The sequence below is a fragment of the Peromyscus maniculatus genome, chromosome 10, assembly GCF_049852395.1.
Source record: "Peromyscus maniculatus bairdii isolate BWxNUB_F1_BW_parent chromosome 10, HU_Pman_BW_mat_3.1, whole genome shotgun sequence".
Classification (NCBI taxonomy): domain Eukaryota; kingdom Metazoa; phylum Chordata; class Mammalia; order Rodentia; family Cricetidae; genus Peromyscus; species Peromyscus maniculatus.
Window position 1 is genome coordinate 92,778,580 of NC_134861.1, and position 24,958 is coordinate 92,803,537.

At 47.3% G+C, this 24,958-nt stretch overlaps 1 long non-coding RNA gene across 1 annotated transcript; it reads right to left on the bottom strand.

The window, feature by feature from the left end:
- Positions 1–15,761: 15,761 nt before the first annotated feature.
- Positions 15,762–23,751, bottom strand: LOC121820971 (uncharacterized). The gene is made up of 4 exons (XR_006061639.2): positions 23,678–23,751; positions 23,483–23,550; positions 21,295–21,443; positions 15,762–18,551 (listed from the first exon to the last, which is right to left on the bottom strand). It is a non-coding gene; the product is annotated as an uncharacterized LOC121820971 (long non-coding RNA).
- Between the last annotated feature and the right edge of the window lie 1,207 nt (positions 23,752–24,958).

The window sequence follows — 24,958 nt, forward strand, 5'->3', positions numbered from 1 at the left end:
AAAAATCAAGCAGTTATGATGGATGTTACTAAAATACTCAAGAGAAATTTGAATATGGACTGTGTGGTAGATAACGGTCATGTAATAATTAAATTTCCTAGTTTGTTGTTTTGTGCTATGTAGGAATGCACTTGTCCTTAGATGTGGAGTATTGAGAAGGAAAGGTAGCAAGCTTGTGACTGTCTTTCAAATGTCTTTTTAAAAAGTATTTCTATGCATACTATAACACACACATACACACACAACACACACACATTCAAAATTCAACCAAAGCCTAAAATCTGGTGAACATAGATAAAAATTATAGAGTGGTTCAATATACCTTCTTTGAAACTTACCTGGGCCTGAAGTTTTTCAAAATTAAATCAAAATCAAGAAAAAAGGCATATGAAAGAATAGCCACAGCTCTGGGGTGGGCCCTGTCCCGTGGAACCAGCATGAAGCACCGATTCATTCAGCAAGCCCATCATCAGCTAACATCACTGTGCCTTTCCTTCAGTATTTGTTTTCCCAGCACTAATGACCATCACGTCAGCTAACGTGCTAAGTGCTGTCTTAAACCAGTCCTCTGTCCTAACCTGCATGACTGTACTACCTATCATGGATAATGTCCATAAGCAAGGACCCCAGTGACCCAAGCTGATCACCCAGAGATTCTCTCGACACATGTCACCCCTCAACCTGGGCTTCAGTGAGATCCTGCCTCCAAAGGAAGCAAACTGTGTGTTCCTGTCCAGTCGTCCATGGGTGTTATAAGGCCATGTCATTTCCACTGGTGAGCAAGAGGGAGGCTTCTGGCCACACACAGCTCTGAGCTTGCCTCTTTCCAGGAGATGAAAACGAATCATTGCTTGGGTTTCCCCTGGCACCCGTGGAAACAGATGTTTGCTCCTGAGTAGACACAGTGTGGCTGTTCTGTTCTCTAATTCAATTTTCTGGTTGCTTAAAAGTCCATAAGAACTTTCCAGGTGGGCTCGAAACCCAGCCAAAGGGAATTCCTTTTATTCATAACTTGTCTGTGCTTCCAGTAAGTAATGAAAAAGGAACTAGATGCAATATGTCAAAATCTCTGCTGAGACAGGCAGGTTTGGGAGAGGAAGGGTGTGTGTGCATGAGTGTGCCGGCACTCTGAGTGCAAAGGCATCGTTCTGTCAAGGGGTAAAATAGGAGAAGGCAAGGTGCACATCTCCTGGGAGCTGTAAGTCACTGGAAATCAATCTTGGGGGTCTGAACTTAATCCCGGCCTGCTCACGTGCCAACACTGTACTGTTTGGACTGTGGTGAACTTCGAATGCCTTCCCCACTGCTCATACCGGGTCAGCACTAATTCACTTACAGATGATGCTTACACTCTGTAAAACTAGTCCAGAAAGTCTCCATCAGGGCCTGGCACATGTGTCCACCATCTGGCAGGCGGTGGTTCCGGGAGGGAAGCTGCCACCTGCTAGTACTTGTCTTAAAAGGATACTCAGCCTACAGCAGGTTTTAGAAGCTGCACATGAGTTTAAAAGGCAACCTGAGTGGTTTAAAAGGTAGAATTTCAAGATTGCCAAGAAGTAAAGGGATGTTGCATCATTTATACTTTTATTTTTTTTTTTAAGATTTACTTATTACGTATACAGTGTTCTGCCTGAAGGCCAGAAGAGGGCGCCAGATCTCATTATAGATGGTTGTGAGCCACCACGTGGTTGCTGGGAATTGAACACAGGGCCTCTGGAAGAGCAGCCAGTGCTCTTAACCTCTGAGCAATCTCTCCAGTCCCCATCATTTATACTTTTTTTTTTTTTTAAAGTCTCACTCTGTAGCCCAAACTGGCCTTGAACTCACTATGTTGCCCAGGTTGGCCTCAAACTTGCAGTAATCCAGCTGCCTCAGTTTCCTAGAATTAATGGTAGAAACCACTCCTGGATACTTTTTAAAAGCATGTTATTGGGAGGGGGGGTGTACTTGTTAATGTGCATAAGTGTATGCATACGCACCAGGAACCAGAGGTTAACCTACGGTGTTGTCTTGGGGTTTCTATTGCTGTGAAGAGACACCATGACCACAGCAACTCTTATAAAGGAAAACATTTCATTGAGGTGGCTGACAGTTGCAGAGGTTTAGTCCATTGGCATCATGGTGGGACACGGTGGCATGCAGGCAGACATGGTGCTGGAGAGGTAGCTGAGAGTCCTACATCTTGCACAGGCAACAGGAAGTGGTCTGTCTCATTGATGTGGCTTGAGCATACATGAGACCTGAAAGTCTGAGGTCCACAGTGACACACTTCCTCCAACAAGACCACACCTACTCCAACAAGACCACACCTCCTAACAGTGCTATTCCCTTTGGGGGCCATTTTCTTTCAAACCAGCACAGGTGTGTTTCCTCAATCACCCTTCACCTTTATACTTTTGAGACATGGTATCTCACTGGACCTTGAGCTCATCAGTCCTGCCACTCCACCGGCCAGTGAGCTTCAGGCTTCCATCTGTGTGCTCTTCCCACTCCTAGTGCTGGGGTCACAGGCGTGTGCCACTGTGCCTAGTCTTTGAAGTGGGTTCTGGGGATTCAAACTTAGGTTCTCATGTTTTCACACAGGATCTTACACACTGGGCCACCTTCCAGCCCCACAAAAACATTTAAACTGTTCTGAAAGTGGCTTGGATGGATGGATGGATGGATGGGGGGGGGGGGTGTAGCAGGGTCCTTGCTGTTGTTCCCTTTGGGGGCAGGGGCCAAGTAGGCACAGTCAAGTCATACAGATGCCAGGAGAATGTCGAAACAACAAGCTCAGTTTATTCAGGAAGAGGCAAGCCTTATATACCCTCCCCCCCCACCCTGGGGGGAGGTCTGATGAATATGCATCAGCTGGTGTGACATGGCTTCCTCTCATTGGTCCAGGTCATCTCCAGATCATGTTTCAGCTGCTGTTGCTAAGACCCTTAGGCAGACCCAGGCTGGCTCTCAGAAAGTATCTTTTTTACTTGTTTGAGCTGTCTGGTCCTTAAAGCCGGTTAGGGATGAGTCATGGGGGGGGGAGGGGGGGGTTGGGGGGGTGTCACAAAGCCTCAGCTCTAGCAGAGGAACTGTGGGCTGTTGATGGCCACTGGAGGTGGGAGAGTCACTTTACTTTGGGGACTGGCTACTGATAGGGTACTCGTGCCTTAGTTGATGACTCCACACTCAAACTGGTATGGGCAGTATTAACTGGACTCATCAGGTTTTGAAGAAAAGGAGACCAAGTTTGGAGGGAGATGTTTTAGGGATGAGTTGAGAGGAGTGGCTGGGTGCGTAGGATCAAGATATATTGTATACATGTATGAAATTTTCAAAGAATAAAAAAAAATCAATAAAAATATTTTGGATGAAAATTTCCATGTTCAAGTTGGGAGGAATTGTCGCTCAGAGGGGCAGCTGTTATTCCAGGCCCCTGAGCTAGATCTCCTCTACTTTAGATAGAAAAAACAACGGCTCTGATGGTTAGTTTTAACTGTCAACTTGACACAATCTAGACTTGCCTTAAAGGAGTCTGTGGCGGTATTCTAATTGTACTGAAATGTGATTTTGATTGTATGTTAATAAATAAAGTTACCCGGGGGTCAGAGCTATTAGAGCCATAGCAAGAGTGTGGCGGTGGTGGCACACGCCTTTAATCCCACAGATCTCTGTGTGTTCAGGGATACAGCCAGCATTGGAGACATATGCCTTTAAGACCTGGGGGGCTGTACATTCAGACAGTGACGAGGCAGTCACGTGTTTGGGTTTACAACCAATGAGAAGGCAGAACAAAATACTATAAAAAGACGGACAGACAGGATATAGCTCTCTTTTGGGAAGCTGGGACACCGCAGGAGGAAGGGTGAGATTTTAGCTCTGAGCTCTGACCTCTCGGCTTTCTGTTTTACATTGGTTCTGTGTTTCTTATTTAATAAGACAGTTGGTTACTCCTACAGGAGTCTCAGTGAAGGGTAGTCTAGATTAGGGTGGCTTGTGGGGCTGTCTCTTGGCAATTATCTTGACTACATTAGCTGAGGTGGAAGGCTCTAGCCCACTGCAAGTGGCACCATTCCCTGAGCAGGGATCCTGGGTTCTGAGTGGAGGAAGTGAGCTGAACACTTGCACCCATGCATTAGTTCGTTGCTCGCTGCTCGTGACTGTGGATGGGATGAGACCAGTTGTTTAAAGTCCCTACGACCTTGACTACAATGACGGACTGATACCCGGAACTGTTAGCCAAATAAACCCTTGCTCCCTTAGTCTGCTTCTGGCAGGGTATTTTCTCATAGCAACAAGAAACAAAATGAAGGCAATGGCCTAGGAAACAATGGCCTCCAATAGCACGAAACACACTTGGCTCCCAGACCCTGGGCTTTAAATGTTATTCCCCACTCAGGGGAACTGGGACTTGGAAGAAAAAGCTGCCGCAGAATGAGGGCAGGAAAGTTCATGAGGAATTGGCATATGCTACTGTGAAAAGGGAAGGTTGAACAATGATGGGCTGGGCTAGGAACAGAGCTCTGAGATGAAGTGCCCACCTACAAGGCACAAGGGCCTGCGTTTAATCCTCAGCACTACAAAGAAAGGGGGAAAATAGTCTGAATGGATTAGGCCAAAAGTGAGGTATGAGTGTATCTGTAATGCCTCAGACTGATAAACTAGGGCAACTGGGCCATTAAAACAAATAACAACAGGTGTTAAGTATGATCCATTTAACAAAGAAGTCAGTGGGCCCAAAATAAGCAACAACAACAAAAAATGTAAACACTTCCCTACAGGAGAATGCCAACCAACAGATGCTGAAGAAATGATAGCTACAAATCCTTATTTTTGCATCTTTCATGGGCATGACTGATTTAGGAAGCATTGCCAATGTAAGCTAAAACTATTGGGTAAAAATTTGATGAAGATAAAATATTTGCATGGTCTCACAGTACATTAAACATGGAGGCTTCGCATAATTCGCCCCCTGATCACAAAAGGAAAAATTTAGGCATCTTCCGCAGAGAAACTTGGCAGAGGCCACCTTTACCAAGTGATCAAAGTTCACGCTGCCAACACATGACAGCATGGGATCACACACCTCTTGCTTAATGCTGAGAAGAGCATGAGATGCTAGAGTTGCATTCCTGCTCCAAATGCACACTCCTAGTCCGATAATAAGGGAATATGAGTAAAGCCTAACTGAGCCGTTCTACAAGGAAAATGACCGTGGCCGGTCCGTTTCCAAGATGTCAACATCATAAGAATAAAGAAAAGACTGAGAAACTGCCCCAGACTAAAAGATCATAGAGAGACAACACAACTCACTATAACGTGTAACCCTAGATTGGGTCTTGGACCGGGACTCTGATTAGTACTGCATCACTAAATTACTGGGCTTGGTAAGTGCTATGTATATGTTAAGTGGTTTTGTTACCAGGAAATGCACTCTGAGGTTCTCAGGAACGAATGAGGATGATGTTTAATAACACTCTCAAAGGATTTCAAAAGTACAGATGAATGGATGTGCACACAAATGTGAGAAGAAGAATAAGCAAATGTGATGAGGTGCTCATCATCAGTCTAGGGGCAAGAGATACAGACGTTCTTCATGAGGCTTTTACATTTCTTGGAGTGTCCAAACCCTAGTTTTAAACAGAAATGATTTCAAAATGAAAGTTAAAACTGAAGAGAAAAATTTCAAAGGCATCCTTCTGTGAAGTCTCGGGCTTTCGTCCACGTCTACGGCTCCTATGGTGATTTTCCCACCGCCTCCCCGACCAGTTCTTTCATCAGCACCACGCACGGGTACTCCGCCGACATCCTCCTAGCGCTCACATCCCCAAACACCTGCCATGCTCTCGCTTATTATGTGGCAACCCGCCCAGACTGCTGTTCTGATCAAAGCTGAACTTGCAGCAATCAGTGCTCTCCACCTTTGAAGATCTGGCCCCGTTACCCCCTTCTTCACCATTTTGGCTTTCAGTGTGACAAATATTTATGTTTGGTTTTATGCTGGCAGACAAGAGGATCAGCGCAATCAGGACTCTGTCTTCAGGGAATCTCTATTGTATGGAAGATAAAACAAGCACAAAGCCGATGTAGTAAATGCAAGTATGATGCAGACTGAGATTGGAGTCACGAGGCAGATAAGTGAGCTCTGCGGGGAATATCAGCGGGGACACGGATGAGGAACTCTAAGCCTTTCTCACCCGGCAATCCTCAGGTTGAGGGGAGCTGGGCATGAGAGTGAGGGAGAGCCGGTGAAGCCATCAGAGTAAAAGGAAGGACTTGGAAGGTCATGGGTTTGCAGCACAGAGCTAAGGAAAGATGGTACGGGATGAAGACAAAGATGCTGATAAAGAACAAATGTGGTCTTTGTTCTGGTTCTTAGCTCAGAGAAGCCCGGGCTGCTTAATTGCCCAGAACAGTCTTCGTCATGCTAAAGAAGTGACTCAAGGGGACCCCTAGAGAGCCTCAAGATGGGGACAGATCACCAGAAAGAGGAATCAGATGACGAGAAGGTTGGCACTGGAAGGGGAGGGGACTGCAGATTGAATCTGATCACCTGACATACGATTGCGTCAATCACGCCTAAGCAACAAAAGACGATAAAATCTCTGGACGCTAAAGCTTGCTAATGCTTACTGGGTGGTGACCACTTCGATGTGCAGGGAAAGATGATGCTCCTTGACCCCACAGGGACAAGGTGTGGCAGCTCTGAGCCCTGGACTCTTCCAGGCCTTACCTTCTGAGGTGATTTCACTGCTGCCTGAGGTGCAGCCTTTGTAAGAAATCGGATCGCTTCCCTGAGGTCTGAGCCATTCCAGTCAAGTATTATCGAAACTAGCAGGCTGCAGGAAGCCCTGGGTTCATCACCGACTACTTAGAAGTATGGGCGGACTAGAGACTCCATTACTGTTCTGGATCTCTTCCATCTGTATCTGAAATGGGGCCAATGGATGACTGAGCCATGAACACTGGGTTGGTATCACCATTGAACTGAAGTACACTAAATTGGGGTCAAAGCCGAGAATTGATAGGCAAAAGCCTGAACGTGCACAGGATTCTAGACCACAACATGAAGGCTGGATTTGAACCCATGTGCAAGGCTAAGGCACTGAAATGCTTTGTTTCTTTTGCTAGAGAATGGTTTAATTCTCAATAATTCTTCCCAGTTGTAACATGAGGCAGGTGAGTACTAAGGCAAAAGACCCATTTGGGAGGCTTTTAGTTTTCAGTGCAGGACCTCATGCCTGCCAGGCAAGCACTCTACCTCTGAATCGCATCCCAGCCGAGGACTGTGGCCTGAACTGGAGACGAGAAAGGTGCACAGTAGAAATAAAGGAATTGGACAGAAGCTTGGCAAGGGATGGCTACAGAGATGGTGGAATCATGGTGACCTCACATTTCTCGCAGGAAACAGAAGAGAAACATTTTGGGGGTCTGACTTTGGTTCTGAACACAGTGAGTTCAAGATGTAACAACAAAACATGTCTCATGGAGTGCTGGGTCTGCAGCATGCGATCGCCATCCATTGACTCCTTCAGTAAGCCAGGCCGCAATGACGCAGTCACACAGCAAGTGAGGAGTGGTCCCTCCCTCAGCCTTGCATTTCCTGCTTTTCCTGTCTAGATAAATCCTGCGCATCTTTCAAGATTCATCTAAAAAAAAAAAAATACAGTGCTTGCCAAGAAAGCATGTAGACCTGAGTTCAGATCCCCAGCACCCACAGAAAAACCTGGCACAGCGCCACATGCTTGTCATCCCAGCCCCAAGGAGGGAGAGACACAGGGACCCTAGGGAGATGCTGGCCAGCCAATCTAGCTGAATGGGTGAGCTCCCAGTTCAGTGAGGAAATTTGTCTTTAAAAACAGGCTGGACAGCAATTACAGAAGACTGCAGATGGTATCCTTTGGCCTCCCTGTGCACACACGTGTGCACACTTGCACACACCTGTACACACCTGTACACACCTGTACACACACACACACCTGTACACATACACGCACGCACGCACGCACGCACGCACGCACAAATGTCGTGCTGAGTGGATCTGAGCCACACTGAAGCCCGTCAGTTTGCTTCTTCAGTCAGACAGGGTTGTAACCACGCTGTCACTCCACACCACACATGGCCGTCACTCTACCTCTGCCCAAGTTGTTTCCCCCACCCTCCCCCTCTCTCTGCTTAGATCAATCCTTTTTATGTTTCAAAGGGCCCTTTCAGAACCTTGTGCGGCATTAGGCTTTCTCCAGCTATCCCAGCCTGTATTCATATTTCTGCAGCCAGAACAGTGTGAAGCCTTTGAATAATTGAAGTCCATGCTGTCTTGTAGGAGACTGTCCTTACTGTAAGCCCCTATGACAAGAGCCATTTCTTACACAGCTCTCCATGTTAATTCCTCAGAAGCTGTAGTGGTTCACGTGCCCTCAAGGGAGCTAACAAAAACAATGAACGACTCAATGGAACGTGGACGAAAACAATCAAATGTTTCTAGTTTTTAAAATAATTTTTCCAATGCAAGGTTAGAAATGTCCATACGTCATGAAGTTCAGTTTTCCCATCAGTTAAATCTGTTTATTCAGTGACGTTGCAGATAGTGTATCTTCACAGTTTAAAAAGGCAGAGCACCAGCACCCGGGACCACTCCTGCGAGGGGACCTGAGGTTGGCAACAGGAGGAATTGGGGCGGGATAATTGAAAAGCCTGAACTGTGCTAACAGGGACTGCTGGCGAAAACCAGCTAATGAGGAGGAGGATGGTGTCTAATGGGGGAGGGGATGCGCGGCCAGTGGAAAGCCCCCGTGTCTGGGAGACCCAGTTTCACTGAGCATCTTCATTAATAGCAGAAACAGGGGTTCCACATTTGGTTAATAACGTTTTGAGCTGCTTCTCAATTGGGAGGTGCAGCAGACATCATTGAGGACAGGGAAGTCACACTTACGGGTCTACGGAGATGAGAAATATGAATAAAAATTATCACAATGAGATCTGATTTAGAAAAAAATGCAAATGGGGGCAGCCATGGGAGAAATCATGCAGAATGTAGGCTCACCCGCAGGCTGGGAGACCTAGGGAGCAGCAACCAAGGGGAGAGAGTCTGTGAGGAACAGTGTGTAACTCAGCCCAAGGGCAGGCGGCAGGAACAGAAAAAATTGTTTGTCAAAGACTGCGCTACAGCAGTCTTCCCTGACACCCATAAACACCGTGGGAGACGAGCTGGGAAAAGAAGACACCAACAAAACCACACATTTGGGCTTCATTCCCTCTGTGGTTAAAAAGCCTCGGCGCTCAGGACCCTGAACTGTATTCTAGCAGAAGGAATTGGCAAGACAGTGCAGGGTAACGGGGTTAACATCTGCAACTCCCCTAAAAGTCCTCTTCATAAGTCCACCATCCCTTCATGATAAAAGTCCCGGAGAGACGAGGAATACAGGAGACCCATCTCAACATAAAAACGTTGACACACCAGTGAGCATCTTACTAAACAGACCAAATGTAAAGGGTTTCCACTAAAACCAGGAACAAAACAGGTATGCTTACTGCCCCGTCCTGTTCCAGTCTTAGCTAGAGCAGTCAGAAGGGAAGGAGATCAAGCGGATACAAATAGGGAAGGAAGAAGTCAAAATATTCTGTTTGCAGATGGTATGACTCTAAACACAAAGGACCCCAAGGAGCCCACCAGGAACCTCCTGTAGCTGATAAATGCATTCAGCAGCGAAGCCGGACACAAAAGGAACGAACACACAGCAGCCCTGCTATACACACTGAGAAGATACAAAGAAAAAAATCAGAGAACCAATACCATTCAAAATAGCCTCAAAAACAGTGGAATAAATCAGACCGGGAAGGAAAAGGTTAGCACAAAGCGGGGGGCAGTGGGCACGAACTCACACTCCTGTCAGAGGAGCTGCTGGTAATTGGCAGCCGCTACAAAAGACAAAGCTGGTTCTCTTTAAGGCTGTGGCCTCTCGTGGGTGGACCACACTCCTGAGAATGGTCACACACCCAAGAGGACAAATCAGTCCTGATGGTTTAAAAGGAAAAAGGGGTGTGGGGGGACACACAGAGTGGGGTGGGTAGGGAAGGGGGTGGACCTGGGAGGAGTCGTGGGGAGGGATGGAGACAATCAAAAGACACATAAAAATCTTTAAAGAACTCTTCTTTTTAAGGAAAAGAGAAAAGTCTCGGCCCTCCGTAGAGAAGGCTGCCTAGACGCATCCCTTTCTTCAGGTCAGCTTTAGCGGTCACATTTTCATCTCTTGTGACAGTGTGTTGGGCGATTTTATCTCACCTATTTTCACTGACCTAGATTTCCAACAATGGAGGGAGAGAGACGTCTTCGGGGGTGTGATCATTTTGCTCTCTACTTTAAAGGGAACCTTTGTATCAGTAGGAAGGGGAGTTCATTTTCACAGGTAAAGACGGACGGAAAATGTCACACACAGAGAAGGCCTCTCCCAGCAGCTTCGGGTGCTCCGACTCTCCCCGCTCTCACCCCACTCCATCGGTCGGAGTCCCCTGTTACGAGGGATGGAGTCAGAAACTGGCGTGATGCTTTGATTCATCACCACCGCCCTGAACAGAGGACAGAGGGACTGTGGAGGACACAGTACTCCTGCCCTTACCATCTGTTCCCAGTGTCCCCAGGAGAGCAAGCCACGGTGGAGGAAGACAAGGTGGGGCCTTCCTTAGTCACCCAGGACGGAAAGCGTCTCAGGAGTCTGGGTCAGGCCCACCTACTGTCTGGTTACTGGAGGAGGAAACGACCCCCACCCATCTGGAAAGGAGGACCACAGACTGTTGCTAGCATGCTAACGGAAGTTATCCATGTGGAGCTTACGCTTGTGGTTAGGGAAGGTGCCAGACCTGAAAGAGAGTCCGTGAGTTCAGATCTGAGAGCCACTGAAGGAAGGTTCTGGACCCTGAGACGGTGGCGGTAGTGTGCTGCTGTGGACAACACAAGCTGCGCTGAGTGTCCTGCTCCGTGTGTAGGCTCCTCCTTGGTGCACAACCCCACAGAAGTCTAGCCCTAGGGAATAGTTGGTGACCCTGAACGTAGCTCAAAATCTCCAGGGTCCTGTGACAGGGTCTGAGTCTCGCTCATGCTAATGAGATTCATGGACCCTGTCACTCCCCTCTCATGCCCTCCTAGGGCATTCAGAACAATGTCTAAACTCCCGACAAAGTGTTACATGGGCGTGGCCTCTGACCCCCTCTGGCTCCTTTAAAACCATCCTCCCCTATACGTGGGCTGGCCATCCCAGACTCTGCTTTAGCTCTTCCTTCTGGCTACAAGAATGTTCTTCTTTCTTATTTTTTTTACCCCCCCCCTTTTTTTTTTCCGGAGACAGAATCTCATGTAGCCCAGACCCCAAACTCACTATGCGTCTGAGGATGTAAATTCCTGCTTCCCCAGCATCTACCTTCCAAGTGCTGGAAGACAGGTATGTGCTACCATGCCTGGTTTATCTGGCACTAAAGATCATACAGAGTGCTTTCTACCAACTGAGCTACGCCCCCAACTCCACAAATGCTCCTTCCCTGCTCCTGTTTCTTCAGGTACCCTCTACCAGGTCTTCTCTGACGATTCTCTAAAGAAGCCACTTTCCTGCAATGTCACATGGCTGTCCTCAAATTCCTCGTGTTCTTCTTCATCTGGGTGTGTCCAGTGATTAATTGTTTGCGTGTTTATTGGTGCTCTCTCCCACTGTAACGTATGTGCCATGAGGACAGGGACCCCTGCAGGGAAGGATAATGCTTAGCACTTATATGTAGGTAGCACTAATAGCTTTTTTATTATACTGTTATTGCTGTAATTATTATATTCACACCAAATTTCATAGCCAATGGTTATGTGATTCCCTTGGTGTATTTATGTGTAGAGTTTGGTCCATTCGCAAATCACACTATAACTTTTGCATTCTGGCCCAGCATTTTTTAGAGGTTATTTTCTACCTTCACAGTAAATAAAAGCCAAACAAACTAAAGCCAGAAATGCTTATACCTATTGGAGTCTTACGGTCATACGACAGCCCTATAAACTAGCAAGATGAACACAGTGTAGAGGCTTATAGCCCCAGGACAGAGGCCTGCATCTGGAGCCAGGAGAAAGAGCACTTATGTTGTAAGTGATGGATGGCGGCCCTCAGGGTGGATGATAAAAGCTAAATCCACAAGAGTGTCCAGTCCTAGGGAAGCCCAGCATGTTCATAAATTTTACCTGCAGGATCTTGTCAAAGTCTCACTATGAAAATCTCAGGAAAATGGCCTTGGGTTTCTTCAGGAGTAGATGAAGTCAGCCATTTTAAAATCCAGTCAGGGTTCTCCATTCCCCTTAATAAGTCCTGTCCCCTAAAGAAACGGTTTTACAGGAGCCTAACCAACAAGAGTTTTACCAAAGCCTAACCAACCTGGACAAAGAAAAATATCCGCCTGGCATGGTGGCCCATACCTTTAATCCTAGCATTCAGGAGACAGAGGCAAGTGGATCTATAAGTTTGAGGCCAGCCCGGTCTACAGAGTGAGGTTCAGGACAGCCAGGGCTACACAGAGAAACCTCGTCAAGGAGGAGGAGAAGGAAGAGGGAGGGAGGGAAGGAGGGAAGGAAGGAAGAAAAGAAAAAAGAAACCCAACTGAGGCACACAATACAACAGAGACCTAATCATAGGCTGCCTTCTGTCTGTCTGTCAGCATTCCATGACTGTGACAAGATATCTGAGATAATCAGATTAATAAGAGAAAAGTCTCAGAGATGCAATCCATAATCAGTTGACTCCATTGCTGTGGGCCTGCGGCATCATGGTGATGGAGGCTGGTCACCTCACTGCAGCCAGGAAGCACAGTAGAGAGAAGAGGTACCAGGGTCTTTATACACCCACCCTTAAGCACCTCTTCTGTGACCTAACCTCCTTCACTGGGCCCTACCTCCTAAAGGTTCTGCCACTTCCCAAGAGAGCCATAGGCTGGAGACGGGGGCCTCTGGGGGACAATCCTGATCCAAATGATAACTTCTCACTAACGAATGTGCCCTCTCCACCCCAGTGACTAGCAGTTCAGCAGGATTCCTACACTGGCGAGGGGACTGTGCACAGAAGAAACTACGTCTACACCATATTTAAGAAGTCACTAAGAGAACAGAATCAAGGACAACCAAGGACATTTTAGCCAATTGACATAACAGCTTACACCAAATAGTAAATGCAGCCCAAGCCAATGAGTATAAAACTTAACCCCAAACCCTGTCCAACTCGGGGCCTTTTTTTCTGTATACAATGCCCAGCTTTTAAAAAAAAATACAGTGCATTATAAAAGGAAAAGAAAGAGCCCAAGAAGACAAAGCCAGCATCAGAACCTTCCAGAAACGCTGGAAGGACCAGACTGGGAATTTGAAACAAGTATGATTAATATGTAACAGCTGCAAGAAAAAAAAAATGGACAGCACGTAGGAACAGATGGGCACCTAAGCAGAGAGGGGGGAGCTTACAGATGACAGGGAAGGACCAGGAGTCACGAGCGCTGTGGCAAAGGAAAAGCCTCGGGGGGGGGGGGGGGGTTAATCAGCCCAGCAGAGCAGCCTGACTGGCTGAGGGCATCCCTGAGCTCAGAACTAAAGAAAGAGAAACGATGGCCCAGAGTCTAGGCTGCGGGACGTTCACAAAGGGCAGAGCCTGTCTAGTGGGAACGCCGAAAGGAGAAGAAGACAGGAATTCATGAGACACTGGAACTAGAAACAGATCCTTCAAAACTGAGCTCGGGCACCAGGATGCCTGTACAGAACACTCAGGGAACGCAGGACAGGATACAAAGACCCCACACTCAGGAGCATCCAAACTGCAGGAAACCGAAGAGAAGAGGAAAACCTTGAAGAGACGGTGACGGGAACACTTGGCCTGTTTCACGGGAGGGATGGAAAACTGCACCAGATTTCAACACCAGTGACAAAGAGTGAAATAGCAAAGGTGCTGACAGGAAAATGGAAACCACCAACCCAGGACTCCATACTCAGCGGGCTGCTCTTCAAAAGGAAGATAGACTTCTCACAAAAATGAAAGAATTCGTTGCCTGCCTTATAAGACATGGTGAAAGATTTCAAACGGAAGGAAAATCAGAAAAACCAGATGTGAGAGAGAATACGTGGAAGTAAATAGAGACTCCTATTTTTATTTTATTTATTTATTTTTTTTTTTTTTTGGTTTTTTGAGACAGGGTTTCTCTGTGTAGCTTTGCACCTTTCCTGGGACTCACTTGGTAGCCCAGGCTGGCCTCGAACTCACAGAGATCTGCCTGGCTCTGCCTCCCAAGTGCTGGGATTAAAGGGGTGCACCACCACCACCCAGCCAGAGACTCCTATTTCTTATTTTTTTTTAATTTATTTATTATGTATATAGTGTTCTCTCTGCATTTGCCTGCAGGTCAGAAGAGGGCATCAGATCTCACTACAGATGGTTGTGAGCCACCATGTGGTTGCTGGGAATTGAACTCAGGAACTCTGGAAGAGCAGCCAGTGCTCTTAACCACTGAGCCATCTCTCCAGCCCCTATTTTTTTTATTCTTAACAGACCTAACACTTAAAGCAACAATGCAGATGGTGATTATAGGTTATGAAGAAGTTGACGGAATGGCATCAATGTCATAAAGAACAGGAGGGAGACACTGGGATATTATGTTATAATTTGCACTATTGACCTGGCCAGGGTTTGTGGTGCAGTCTGTAAAGAGTTTCCCATGCATGCATGAAGAGCTGAGTTCAGATCCCTAGCACCCACATAAAAGCTGTGCACATGGCGTGAACCTGTAACCCGAGTGCTGGGGAGCTAGACAGGAGGATCCCTTGGGTGTGATGCCGACTGTTCTAGCCAAATCCATGAGTCAGGTTTAGTGAAAACTAAGATGGCAGGCAGTTGAGGAAGACACCCAACGTTTTGCCCTGTGACAGCCACCCACATGTGAGCGCACACTTGAAGTAGTTATAAAGACATTGCAAATTCGGAGGAAAGCACTAATTTTTTTTTTTAAAGAAGTACAGTCAAGGGTCAGTGAGATAACTCAATGGGTAAAGGCATTTGATGACCTGAGCTTGATCCCTGGGACCCACATGAAAGGAGGAGAGAACAGACCTCCATAAGCTGTCCTCTGACTCCACATACGCATGTAGACATGCACACGTGCACACACACAATAGATGAATGATATTCATCTATTGAATATTTGAATATTTGAAAGAGTCCAGGAGGGGACCAAGGGGAAAGAAACCACTGACCGCACTAGCCAGTGTTTGGGGGCGCTCCGTACACTGTCAGACCATACCACTCTCTTTTACTCTCCTAGACTGTGTTCCCACTGGAGCACCATATGTTGTCATGGAAGCAGCCCTACGCCAACCACATAAACAACTTTCACCTAGGTCTAAGTGACATTGTTATGGGACCCCAGAATCTTTTTTTTTTTAATTTTATTTTTATTTATGTGTGTGTGTGTGTGTGTGTGTGTGTGTGTGTGTGTGTGTGTGTGTGATATCTGTGTGTGAGATGTAAACAGGAGTGCAGTGTCGGATTCCCTGGAGCCGGAGTTACAGGCAATTGTGAGCCGCCGGATGTAGGTGCTAGGAACCAAACCCCAATCCTCCGTCAGAGCGATACATGCTCTCACCAGCTGAGCCATCTCTCCAGCCCCCCTGTCTTAAAGCCCTGAAAATTTTCACTGGGAGGTTATAATTCTACTGTCTAGCTAGATGGAAGAGCCCTGTGAAGGCAGGATTGTGACTACTGGTCACTGTAATGACCACAGTGAATGACTGATATATGGTAGATATTTAATAATTATGGTAAGTGAATTTAAAAAAAAAGAGTTCACTCTAATGTGGACCTTGAAAAAGCATGCATATTTCAAATTTGATCTCTAAAGGTACTTTCAAAAGCACTCACTTTCGCCTATTTAACAATCATTATTTCTGTGTGATAGAACATAGAAAGAAGTGATAGCCCACTGACTCTCATAAAGATAAATGAAGAACCAGCCAGGCGGTGGTGGCGCACGCCTTTAATCCCAGCACTTGGGAGGCAGAGCCAGGTAGATCTGAGTTTCAGGCCACCCTGTTCTACAAAGCGAGTTCCAGGACAGGCTCCAAAGCTACACAGAGAAACCCTGCCTCGAGCCCCCCCCCCCAAAAAAAAAGATTAATGAAGAACCACATTTTTTAAAAAAATGTAGTCTAGACTGGCCTTGAACTCGAAATCCTCCTGCCTCAGCTTCCCAAGTGCGAGGCTGACAGATGTGGGCTACCACACTGGGCTGGTTCACAGTTGTCACTCATTACTTCACCCACCCCATCCAGTGACTCTGTGAGGGTGATGAGATTATGTCCCCTTTGTAGGCAAAGAACTGAGGATTTCCATACAGGCCCACAGCCAGCAAATGGAGAGCCAAGGGTTTGTTCGAAGGCCTGGGTCCTTCCTCTGCCATGCACACATTCTCTGTTCTGTGATATTTTGTTCTGGAAACACATGTTTTCAAATGTTGAGTTATAAACAAACAAAAATTTCACTGAGTTTAGGCTTTCAACTACAAGTTATTTATCTTGGAAAAACATTCCAATAATCGGAGTGTTTTATTACTACACGACTGTGTAACTGGAAGCTAAATACAATAAACTGCTTGAAGAAAATAAATAAACATCCTAAGTCCTGAGTGGTGCCTCAGATCTCAGTCAATGAGTTTCTAATCTATGACAGAAACAAAGCACAGCACAGCAGTAAGATGATGGCTGAACCTGAAGGAAAAGGCACAGAGTTCACGCTGCAAACGAAATGGAGCCCAGAGGCCACTGGCTGCTTCTCCGTGCTCAGCGGTATATTCCCGGGACCCTGGTGGGAAGTCCTGGCTGTGCTTGAATTAGGAGTCTGTGCCCCTCCTGCTGACTGCATTTCCCAGACTGAGCCGTTGTGTGCCACCCTGTTCGCTTTATGAACAACCCAACTGTAGAGAGGCCGAAAGTGGGGGAGTAAATTCTCAGCCATGAGGACAGCTAGAGAACCATTTGGGTCAGATTTTTGGAGGGATAGGAGACCCATTTCAGGTGTGTGTGTCTGAGGCCACGAGGAGGCTCCTAGGTTGCTTGTTTCCCTGGATTTTAAACCACCGTTCCTTCTGGATGGGTGAAAATAAACCAGGCCTAGAGTGGTCTGTAGGTAAACATGGGTAGAAACTCGGAAAACAGTTGTTCCGACCCCAGCAGCCTGGATCAGATGAGGAATTGGGGAAACAAAAATCTATGGTCAAACCAAAATTCCAGCAGCTCAGAAAGTGTCCAAGGTGGGGGAGGGTCTAGGGCCGGAATGCCCTGAAGGACACAGCCCAGTTCCAGCGCAAGGTGAACGGTGTCTTAAGTTTCCATAGCACTCAGTAACCCTCAGTGATTACGTAACAACCCTGGCAATGAAGGCGCTCTTATTTTTGCAGAGGAACAAACTAGAGAGGATGTGTGATTCACAGCTAGCATCTGTCAGAGTTAAGTCCCTGAATCCTGGGCTCCAGATCCAACAGACCTCCCACCATGATTTGGCAGGGCGATTGAAGGACTAGGTTTTCCAAGTGTGATAGCTTCGGAGTAAGAAGATCTTCATTTGCTGGGCCTGGATGTCACACACTTCACCTCCATACATCGAGTAGGTTCTTTAACTTTAGTAGGTATCATTTAGGGCAGCAGTTCTCAACCTGCGGGTCGCAAGCCTGTTGGCAAACCTCTCTCTCCAAAAATGTTTACATTATGATTCATAACAGGAGCAAAATGACAGTTATGAAGTAGCAATACAAATGATTTTATGGTTGGGGGTCACCACAACACGAGGAACTGTGTTAGGGGGTCACAGCATTAGGAAGGTTGAGGACCACTGCTTTGGGGTACAGGGATATGACATAGTTTGTAGACTACCTGCCTAGCACGCACGAGTTCACCTCAGCACCACACACGCTGCCTGTGGCGGTGCGTGCCTCTAATCCCAGCACTTGGGAGGCACAGGCAGGAGGATCAGGAGTTCAAAGCCATCCCCAACTTCATAATCAATGTGAGGCTAGCCTGGGCTACTTGAAACCCATGAGTTTCCTTGTCTATAAAATGGGGTCCCCATAACAACTAGCTCATGGGGTACTGTGAAGCTCAAATGTAAAACACACACAGGACTAATGCTAAGGCATCAAGGTTATCTTCACAGCATGGATTCTGGATGGAGAAGTCTCCTTCCCTCCTTGGCAGCATGACCTGAAGCACAAAATCCCCTAGACACATTTATTATATCTAAAGCTCCAGGACGTTAAAAAACTGAAAACCATAGCAGCCTGAGAGTGTTTGAGGTCGGGCATTGGGCCGAGGCGAGGGAAGAGAAGGATAAGCCCATCTTTTCTGTCCTATCACATTGCTAGCTGGTGCCCAGGAGACCTCCATCCCCAGCTGGAAAGCCTTGGAGTTAGCAGCAGCTAACTCCAGAAATATCCCGAGAGGCAGCTGGCCTTGTAGGACCTGTGGCTCCACAGGCGATGGGCACCAGCCGTCACACCCAGAGCAGTCAGGAGGAAGCAGAAGTAGGCTGTAAGACACAAGCAGGGGCAGAGGTCAACCACTGCCACCCAACGTTTTTAGCTACCCCTTGTTTTTCCCTCCTGAGTGAGGACTTATGGGAAATGGCGTCCATCTGGGGAAGATGCTGTAACGGGAAGAATCAGTAACTTGAGAAGACACAGTCTTTTATTGATCTGTAGCTTTCCAGACTGGGAAAAAGCAGAAAGAACTTTCTGGAAACCTTGGTCTAATTTCCAGAGGCTCCCCAACAGCAAACAAGCCTTTTATTTGCCGATCTTTCTTCCGGTCTTCATGCAAAGGCTCAAACGCTTGAGTGCACATTCGCATTCTGGTTTGCCTGTGCGCCCTGGAAGTGGGAGTACTGTCCGTCTCTGTCAGCTCTGGAAGTGTTCTAGGAGGAGCACGTCTGTAAGCAGTGCCCCATATCATAGTCCCAGGAGCCTTGGTTTGAAGGAAATTAGAGAAGACTTAACAGCAGTGAGATGACTCCGGCCCGTCTGAATGAAGAGCAACCTGACCATAGGGTTAGTGAGATTTGTCTCCTAGAGACAGGAGATGGCCGGGTGGGGGATGTTCTCACAGCCAACCTAGAGTGGGGCCTTAAAGACCTTCCCACCTCCAATGCTCTCACGGGTGTTACCTTCTTTGGTTTATACTCGAGAGTCGGCATATTGACTGGTAAATCCTACAGGTAAGCCCAACTGATACTTGTTTCCATGCCTCTGCCAAGAGTCCCCTCAGCACTGTTGCTGCTGTTGCTACAGGTGGTGGTGATGGTGATGATGGTTACTGTGTTGGTGATGGTGATGATGGTAGAGGTGGTGGTGAGGATGGTGATGGTTATTGTGGTGATGATGGTGATGACAGAGGTGGTGGTGATGATGGTGATGGTTATTGTGGTGATGGTGATGATGGTAGGGGTGGTGACGATGGAGACAATGGTTATTGTGATGATGGTGATGGTTATTGTGGTGATGATGGTGATGATGGTAGGGGTGGTGGTGATGATGGTGATGGCTATTGTGGTGGTGATGATGATGGTTATTGTGGTGATGATGATGGTTATTGTGGTGGTGATGGTGATCATAGTAGAGGTGGTGGTGGTGATGGTGATGGTTATTGTGGTAATGATGGTGATGGTTATTGTGGTGGTGATGGTGACGATGGTAGGGGTGGTGGTGATGATGGTGATGGTTATTGTGGTGGTGATGGTGATGGTTATTGTGGTGGTGATGGTGATGGTTATTGTGGTGGTGTTTTGCTCTTGTTTGGAGGACTATGCTACCAGTAGATGTAGAAAATAGATACACAGGGACCCAACAATGATGATCCCTGAAATTATTACCACTAGCTCCAATGGTGTTAAAACAATGTGCCCATTTGGTATCAAGTATTTTCACCTGGGTTATCTTGGTCATATTAAGCAAGTCTATGTGGTTTGTTCTATTACTAGTGCCATTTTATAGATGAGAAAACAGAGACTCGCAGGTGTGAGCTTGGTTCCCACGGTCCTGAGGCTGGAGTATCTTTGCTAACAGTCAGATCCAAGTCTTTCTGAGTCAAGAATCAAGTTCCTGACCACGACACAACTGATCGCTTCCGGGAAATATCCCGTAATTTTACCTTTACTCCTTTATGCCCTGCAGTTATAAAGTGAGGAAGCGACTCACTTTTCCATCTAGGAAAAAGAAAGCCCTAAGCCAGGCTGTCGGGAGGTAGTCCATGCACTTAGTCCCACAGGGCCACCCGGAAAGAGCTACAGAGTAAGAACACTGGGCTGTGAGTCACTCCTCACAGTGGCTGGGAATGCTCCCCAGGCAGAATGGGCATGGAAGTCTGTGTAACTCTTCTGCGTGAGAATTACGGTAACTTCAATGTCAATGTACGTATTTAATAGGAACACAATGTTACATCTTACAAAACTTAAGTACCTGACTGATCTTTATCTAAATCTACATTTATACAGTTCAGAAAGCAAGACTTATCCTCAGCCCCGAGATGGATGAGTTCCTGGACACATGTGGCTTTCGTGAACTTGACAACTCATTCCTTACTTGAGAGGTTACAAGCAGAAGACAAACACCAATCTGCCAGGAGTCACAGACAAGGCAGGACATAAAAAGCTTTGCTCTCCTTTGCTATCATAATTTAACCTTGGCCATGAGCCCGTGGAATGGAAAGTTGTTTTCCATGTCATCTTTGGCCTTTGTAACTCTACTATTAATTTTTCAACTGCCAAGTAGTTAGGAGACAAGCTCTAGAATGGAAAAATTAGATGTGACTCTACTTGCCAGCAAGCTAAGATTCTAGACCTGGGGTACAATACCATTAACTCCAAGATTCTGTGAAAGACATTGCAGGGGAAATATCACTCAATGCATGTTTCTAAACGTGACCCATACTGAAGGCTATGGCACCGTCTTGTCCTGTGAGAAGTCTCCAAAAATGTGAGGGATGTTTGCACAGCTTGTCTGTCCAAGTGCAAAGTACTGACATGGTTCAAGTCAGCACCTTCCTGGGAGGCCTTGGCTGTGGGTTCCCAGGGACTTTCGTGCAACCCATGTTCGGCTAAGCACAAAGCCCCCATCCTCTTGACCATGAGAATAAACAACTGGCCCAATTCTGTCTTTTTTCTACGTCAAAGCCCAATTAGGGCTTGCATCAAGTGTCACATGTCACCAAGCTAAGAGAGAATGAAGAGGAGACACAAAGGTGGTGGGATGCCCACAGGAGCCAGAGGAACTACTTACCTTGAGCTCTGGGTTGCAGGACTAGAAGCCTGATGGGTCACTCCATCCTGGGAGTCTGCGCAACGTTTCTCTGAACTGCCACGGTCAATATGCTCCCTGTTTATGCTTAGAGTGGTATGGATTTCTGATGCCTAAAATCTATAGAACATCTTGAGAGAGAAACAACTATTTGGTCATGATCCAAAGACGACAAGTGTTTACCACCTACTCATGACCTTATGTCCCCTTTAGTAATTTATTATTTATTGACCAGGATAGTAATGGAAACAAATGTCAGTTCTGTGGTTACATGACAAAAGATTTGTAAGCATATTTCTTTCATGAGTCAGTTATGATGAAATAAGCTGCCACGTTAGAGAGGCCTATATAGCAAGGAACAGAGGGCTCCTCCAGCCAATAGAGGAGTGTGATCCCCAGCCTCACAGATCATAGCTGCTGGATCCTGCTACAGACATGTGAATGGCCACGGAAGCAGACCCTTCCCTGGGCAAGCCTGTAGACAATACCACAGTCCAGATCCACACAGCCTCATACAGGGTCCTGAGGCAGAGCCCTGGCTAAGCTGTTCCTGGATCCCTGCCCCACAGCCCCGAGAAAAAGTGCTTTTTAAATCAATACGTTTGGGGATGGTACGCTATGCAGCAGTGGATGACGAACACAGGTTATTATGCAGGCACTCTGCTTTGGGAAAGGCAGATTCAGTTCTGATTACAGAAGAGTTTCCCATCCGAGGGTTAATGAGGAGAACAGTGTTGCATGAGGCCAGGCCTGGAGGTGGGGGGAGGGGACTAGGAAGTAACCTGCTCAGGATCTTGGGAGGTCAGAGGTGACCAGGCTGCTTTCTAACTGACTTTAGAGATGGCAGTAGTATTTTGTGGATGTACTATAAAGTGATATTCATCAAATAAGTGAACATGGGAATCATAATTCAGCAGGTGAGGCAAGGCCGCAGCCTCAGAGCCCGTGTATGGAGGGTGGGCTGGATGTCAAGAGTCACAGAAGAGCCTCTGGGGACTGTCACTTTACCAGCCACAGCTTCACTGTTGGGAGGCAGATACCACAATCCCCATTTTACAGATGTGCAACACTGAGGCCCAGAGATACTAGATAAATAACTGGGAATCTCTAAGTGGTAGAACTGGGGGGCAGGGGTTCAAATACCCAGGCCCAAGCCCTTTCAGACCAGCAGAAAAGTTCTAGATCCTGGCTGTACACCACAGTCCCCTGGGATCTGAAACGGGACTTGTGCAGGTGTTGGGAAAGCCTTGCCCGGATGTGGCATTTTCAGAAGAGCACACGCCCCAGGTGCTCAGTCAAAGTCAGTATTCAGTGTTCAAACAGGGAGGCTGAGCTCGGCTGCTGCTCTGGCAACCAGGACAGATGCTTCCATGGGGAGATGCTAAGTGGCGGATGGATGTGAACTCCATCCAGGTCCTGTTTGCATTCTCTTGGCTCCCCACCCAGCTGCCTTTGATGGTGTGAGCCGCCCACAGGCACCTCGCAGCAGAGCCTTTGATATCCAGGCATGTGCAGCGGCAGGGAGCTGTCTTACACCCCAGGACTTGGGGAGAACTAAGGGAAACAAACGGGCAGGACTCTTGGGGACAAGGCAATGCCTGTGGGGGCCTCGGAGGAGACGGCCCTCTTAGGTATTTGTTTCTCCAGCCAACTAACTCAGGTGTTTGCAAAATCAGTTCTGGGCACCGGCCAATTATTGGCTGCTTCTCCAGTCATCTCTGGATCCTACAGAGAGACAGGGGAAGGCTTCCAGGCCCATAGATGGAGACACAGATAGAGAAAACACAAGGCAGAACCAGGGAGGTAACTCAGCTGGTACAATGCCTGCCACACAAGTATGAAGGTCTGACCTCGATCCTCAATGCAAATGCCAGCACAATCCCTGGAGCTCTCTGGCCAGCCATTTGAGCTGAATCCGGGACTCCAGGCCAGTCACAGACCTTAGCTGAAGGACAGAGATTGAGGAAGACACTAGACATTGACCTCTAGCCTCCACACAAATGCGCATGTATACATGCACATGCACACACATACATGTGCATACTCACATGCACATCCACACACACGTGCACACCCACTCATGAAGAGCATATAGTGTCCTCTGTCCTCTGCTCCATGGCACAGTGGTGGAGATGGACTCAGGACTGAGCATCCCTGTTAAACAACCTACCTGACGGTTCTCTAGAGCTTGGTTTCTCCGTTCATAAAAGAGAGGAATCATGCTGTTCCCTGGGTTTGCTGTAAAGATGAAAAGATAAAATAGACACAAAATTCGAGCGTGCGCACCGCCCCCCCAACACAAGCGGGAAGGCACCCCTGGAATGAAGCTACCCCCTGCCCTCTCAGGGAAGGCCACAACCCTCACTTTAAGCCCCTGGCTCTCAGGTGGAGGCCAAGCTTCCCTCCCTGCCATGCGGTGACTCTGCACTTGCCAATGTCGGAACATCGCTGGTTGTCATAGTTGAAACCCGAAGGGCGATACTGGCCTCTAGTGGGTAGAGACCAGCTCTGTCACTAAGCACCCTACCAAACACAGAGGAAACACCCAGCCAGAGCCATGCTGGCTAGCAGTGCTAGGGAGAAGGGAACCCTGCTCTCATTCATTTACCAGGAAAGCTCTTCTAGAAATAATTCCCTGCTTGTTCTCCTGATGTAGCTGAGGCTTTCCTGGCTTCCTTACACTCTCCACATTCCTGAGAGCAGTGAGGGATTGTACATGATGAGTGTGTGTGTGTGTGTGTGTGTGTGTGTGCGTGTGCCATATCCCCAGCCCCAAACATTTCATTTGATGTAATTTAATAAACAAAGTGAAAACATACGATATGAGTAAAAGAGCAATAGTATTTAGGGTCACAACACTCACACCATATATTCCGTCATGGTAAATGCAGATGTTGGCCCCACCAGGTCTGAGGTGGAGGCACTAACTTCTGGCATTGCTTGTTCGCTATGATGGTTGATCTTGGTTGTCATCTTGACAGGATTTGGAATTACCTAGTAGATATGTCTCTGAACTAATGTTTGTGAAAGCATCTCCTGAGAGGATTAATTGAGAGAAGACCCATCCTCAGAGTGGGCAGCACCCTCCAATAGATGGCGCACATATAGAGAAGTCTGAGGATAAAGTAAGTGTCACAAACCTACCTTCACTTATGAGCAAGTGTGTCCATCACTGTGGCTCCAGACCTCTGCTGACCTCAAACCCCTGCTTCCCCGGCTTCCCAGTGAGGGCTGAGTACCAGGGCCAGACTGAGGCTGCAGAAGCATCAGCTTCGTGGCCTGAGCAGCTATGAGTTCTCAGCCCCTGTGGGCGGCAGTCAGTCATTGCTGGATTCCCCACCCCCTCTGCCAGCCCATCCAATAAATTGCCTTTTATTATATACACACGCCCTAATAACACTGCCTAACACAGTTGGTTTAGTTTGACTTAGTTGTTTTCTGTTTTACTCTGTTTTGACAGGGTCCCACTGTGTCCTGTGTGAAACTTAAGACTTCTTGACTCAGCCTCCAGAGTGCTGGGATTACAGGTGTTCGGCTGTGCTTGCGTTTGTAACAGGCCCCCAGGTAGGGCTGATACTGATGACCCAAGTCTTGGCTAGATAAGAGAGACAGCCTGTGACCCAGCCAGGGCTTTGTTTGCTTGCCC